Below are 5586 nucleotides of genomic sequence, written 5' to 3' on the forward strand. Positions count from 1 at the left end.
TCTTAACCAGAATAACCGAGGACAAAAATTTTCCGACATAGTTGAGAGCATTTCTGAAACAACTAACATTAAGGAACTTACAGTCATCATGTGTTATATTTTTACATCCATCCACGTGATTTGTATTTGTATGAATTATCTCTTGCCCATGAGTAAGTGGGAGTTTAGTTTTTACTAGTACCTTACCCAAAAGGATGGAGATTAAAAGTAGTATAAGACACTTCTATCTTGTTTGACAAAAAGCTACAGAGAAATGATTGTGCCCACTCAGGTCTTTGCAAGAAAGAGAGAAATAAACATTAATAAAGCTCACAGGGCACTGATGGAAGAAAGAAAGGCACACATAGCTACTACAAAGAAACCTGTAACTAAATACGGAGGCAGAGAGGGAATGAAGAGACAGACACTGAAGAAACGTCTCCTGCAAGGAAAATTTAGGTGGGTGTGAAACCATTTCAAAAGCTGCGGGCACATGGATGAACACACAAACAAAAACAAGAAACATTTCCACTCAATTATGAACGTAAATCAAGAAAGAAAAGAAAAGACATTCAGCACAATAAGATCTATAACAGAGACTTCTGTTCATAGCACATCCACAATAATACTGACTAACATTTACGTGACAGTTACTTTTTGTCTCCACTTTTGTAGACTTTAATTTATTGCTATAAAATGAGCCATTCAAGTAGTGAAACATGGTCACATACCACTATCTGAAAGCTGTAAACTTATAAATACAAAAAGAGAAAAATAGAAACAGAAGCATTCCATCAGTTTCTCCTAGGAGAAAAAAAAAAAAAAAAAAAAAAATGGGTAATGAGAATTCCAAACAGTAATGTGCGGCTTGTAATGATATCCTGTCTTAAAGATATCTTCAGAAACCCTCACTAGAAAGAGCACAGAGGGGAATACGGGCAGAATGGCTGACTACAGATATCGGGCACCGGATCCTACGAGGAAGAACAGAAAGTCTCAGATGGTAAGGCACACCCCAGGTGTAATTCTAAGGACACAGTGCCAGAACCCACCACAGATCCCACGGGAAGAAGTCGCAGGGCAGAACAGGAAGGAGCAACGTTCTGGCAGAGAGAGACCCCGGAGGACCTGGGAGCCCCACGGAAAGGGTAGGTGGGGAGGTTTGTTTTTCCTCCCCTCACACCTCTGGCAGTCTGCAGGCCCCCAAACTGTCAGACAGCCCCTCTGTCCTCAGGAGCCCAAGCGCTGCTGCCCTCAGGGAACTGGGAGCTTCCTGAGCACAGAGCACAAGGCCGCTGGCACCCTGGAGGTCCTTCTCCCTCCCCACAGACCACAGCCCACGTGGTGGGCACCATACTGCTTTCGCACCCATTGTGTGCCTCTGTGCTGCCCAGGGAGCTTCAGCCCTTCAGTTTCTCATTTCACTGGAACCGACACAAATGTGCTACACAACCCACTCAGACTGCAGCAGCCAGAGGGCACCAGTGAATCTCGGGGACCTGAGCGATCTCACAGCTGGCACATTCTGGGCAGGCTGCCTACATGTGAGAGGACAGCACCGAATCCCAGAAGGGCTCCTTGAGACACAGGTGTCAAGAATGACAGGTCTCATTCTTGTAGACCCTTCTCATCTTGCTCCTCCCTCCCTCTTCTGTCCACCGCTGCTGGCACAGCCCTGGCAGTTCCCTCAGATTTCATGCCTAGTGTAATCAGTGACATAACCAGGATGCTAACGTGTCACCTGACTTCTCCTCCGTCCAGGTACCACTGTGCAGCAGCTGCTTCTATCTAAGAGGTCAAGCTCTTTCCACAGCTGTCCCCTTACTATATACGGCGTCACTAGTTCCTACCTACCCTTGTAAAAGCACAGCAGCCACAAATCTATTTAGCGCATTTTGTTTTTGAAAACAAATTCTACCCATCAAAATATCACTAAATAGAATTGCTGTTATTAAACTCTCACGCATTTACTATTCCTCACACTTTTCCATCTCCTCTTTCCTCAACATCTTGACTTGACTACCCAACATTTTAAAATCTTCAGGTTTCAGGCACTATCTTTGTTAATTCCAGCTTCCAAAACATGCTACTCCAAACTCTTTCTCTTTGAATGTCATTGGACCTTTCACACGTTCACATGTACCATGCAATTTAACGTTTGGCCACGGCTTGACCCGGAAGAATTCTTTAGCTTGTAGGTCAGCATACTTCAAAGCCCAAATTGATTCTTTCCCACTTCTAAGCCTTAGTTTTTACCCTACAGTATGATGGCCTCTTAAAACTATGCAGCAAACGAGCAGAATTATACTGCACAGCTGTCATGTCCTCAGCACACCCTTATTTTCTGACCTATAAGCTGAAAATGGTAAGACGATCAGCCCTTTTATGCAAATGCAGAGGTCAGACTGTGACATCACACTACCCCTTCTTGGATTTTAACTTCACTCAATGCTTAGATTTTAACAGCATAACAACAACAACAACAAAACACAGTACCTCCGAATCCCAATCCCAAGGTGACGACGCTTCCTGTTCCTTCGGTCCAGACGTTAACAAGGACATCTTAGCTGTAAAATGTCATTCACAGAGTCATTTATGAGAACATGTGTGACTGTATGTTTCAAATACCTACACAAGTCTACTGCCATTCACTTTTATTTAGATGCAATAAAATTAATAGCAAAAAATTATTTCAGAATTGATGCAGATTAAAAGAACAAAAGCTAGGCCGTATGAAGGAATACAAGAAAAGAAAACTAATTACAGGAAATGGTGCTTACATTTGAAACCACATACATTAACTGGTGCCTTTATAACAGTATTTACGCATGGAAAAATCTCAGAGATATTCACTGATTTACCGCTTCTGCTATTTTCACGCGTTACAGTATAACTGACATTACTTTTTTGCTCTCGTGGAGCATTTTCAATAATACTCATACCATTTTCCTCTCTGAAACCTGCTGGCTTTGTTGTCTCCTCCTGTAAAAAAAAAAAAAAAAAGAAAGAAACGCACTTCAGAACACATTGTATTTATTCTCTCACTCACCCACTCACTCAGTCAGATAACACACAGTCACTGTGTCTGCCAAATCATGGGCAACATTCTGGGACAAAGCGGAACATATGAACAGAAGGCAGATTCTGCCTGATATTCAAGCGGGACTTGAGATGTACGGAAGCAAATAAGAAGACAAATGGGTAAGTCACTAAGTCACCAGTTCGACAAACGGACTGAACAAAGTCTAGTGAGGGCACAAAGGAGCGAACAGTCCGTTCTAACTGGGAAACTCCAGAAACGCTACAAAGAGAGGAATGGATTTTGAAAGGCACACAAAATACAGACCGAAGGTGTGAAGAATTTCTTGACATGTGGGATCAGCCCAAGGACAAGGAAGCAACCAGGCAAATAGGGGAAGCAAAATAATGTGGTAAAACTGCAAAACAGCTATAGGAAGCGGGATGGAGAGGGAAAACGGGAGAATCAGTCATGGAATGAGCATCCCCTCAATGAGGAGATGACTTACATCTTCACAAATATATTTTGAAAGGTCACCCAGGCAGCCATGGAAAGCTAAATGAACCTAGCAAGCGGGGGTGGGGGGCGGGAATCCAGAAAACAGTCTTCCAACATCATAAGTCAGAGAGTGAGTAAGCATAATAAGATAGGAAAAATGGTGAGCAGGTAGAAGATACAGAACTTGGTGAATGACAGATTTGGCGACTGGGGGGAGGACTGGAGAGCTGGACTGTTCCTGCTTGAGTCTTTCACTGCTATTTATTCGGGGTTGTTTACTGGGGTGAAGAAGCCAGATGTCGGAGTATATTAGGGACAGTCAGGAAGACTCAGACAAGGGTCAAGGACAGCTTCACCTGGCAATGCGTCAAAGCTGAGGCACCCAGCGGACGTGATGCACAACACAGAGCTGGGTAAACACACTGGGCGTAGGAATCGGCAAGCTTACTCGGGAAAATTATCTGGAGTTATGAAGGTAAATATTTGAAAACCATACAAAAGTGGCAGAATTCAATAAGGCAAACATAGAAAGAACTCGCTAATTCTAGAAGGATAAGGAGAGGAGGGAAATAAGAGACGGGATGCAATTTTTCAATTACATAACTCAGTGTTTGATTCAAGGATATGAAATATACTTTTATTTATATACGCAAATATTTACTTCCAGAAAATTGCCGGGATATGCATGTTTAAATGAAATGAAACGAAATGGCTGAATTCTACAACACTGTTTCAAAATGCCAGTTCAAGAGGATTCCTTTGTAAAAATTTATCTGATGAGTGTTAAACTGTAGAAGACCTCCTTCTCCATTTGTGTGATTACAGAATTAGGAGGCATCTTTAAGTGCTACTATAATGTAAAAAGGAAACATAATACTCTATGTTGAATTTCACGTGCTTTTCCTTCTGCCCCGGTAGAGGGCATACTAATAGCTCTAATTTCCGCTTTATGCCAGATAGGGTAGTAGTTAAGAGTGGGAGAGAGCATCTAGTATGAAGAAAAGTAAAGCCAGGACTATCCACGTTGAAGATTAAAAACCTTCAGGTACACCTACGACTGTCAAGGGGGACCCAATGTGCCTAGGAAGACAGAAGAATTTGACTGAAATGTCAAATGTACAGGGTTCCTCAGTTTCAGAGATGAATGACTGTACAGGCCAGGTGGAACAACTGTGAATACGAAAGTTCACAAAGCTTCCCGGGAACACTATAAATCATGCCCTTAGCGCGAGATATTTTTAAAATTAAAAAATCATCGCCCAGATATGATTTTGTATACTCCTTTGGAAACCATGCCTTCAGCATGTTTCTGTGATAAAAGGTAGTTTATGTGAGCAAGCAATCGACAATTCTGTTTACGTTCACGTGGCATGTGTACATACAGGTGGCCGTTAGGTACCGATATTATTGCCACAAGACAGATCAGAGTAACTCCAGAAAGAAATAATCGCTGCACTGATTTCTCTAAGAGGGTTGTGGCTCAAAATTGCTTTTCTGATTTCATCGAAACAGACTGAGAACCTCCTGTATATAACCTCACATTTCAATTTTCGTTAACAAAGATATCCAATCAAAGGCTTATTTATTTCTCTCTCCTTATTCTCCAAAAGATCTAAAACAGCCACCAAGATTATATCAAACAATAAGATAAATTACTTAGGTAACTGATGGAATGACTGAACACTAAGTTGGACACGTTTACCAAGAAACAAAAGAGTCAAAACTACTTTGCATCACGTAGGACAGAGATTTTACTAGATTCAATACAAGACATCACTTTACTAAATTGAAAAGAAGTGAGGATTAAATTTTCCTTACTTCCCACATGGATTCTAATTGATGCTCACTAGGTGTACACATATGAGGACTAACATGTGATAAATTGAAACATTCATTTGAGTAGAACCTTAAATGATTCTCTTCTCTATATGCTAGCAACATTCAAATTATCCTCCTCTAGCAATTTTAAAATGCCCAGCTGATTAATGTTCATGACAATCATCTCAAACTCTCTTTCAGTCCTTCATTAACATCAGGGATATGTCGTTCTGAAGAATCTTTTGCACTGACTGTCTCTCGTTTCTTAATTT

The sequence above is a fragment of the Lemur catta genome, chromosome 15 (assembly GCF_020740605.2).
Source record: "Lemur catta isolate mLemCat1 chromosome 15, mLemCat1.pri, whole genome shotgun sequence".
Taxonomy (NCBI): domain Eukaryota; kingdom Metazoa; phylum Chordata; class Mammalia; order Primates; family Lemuridae; genus Lemur; species Lemur catta.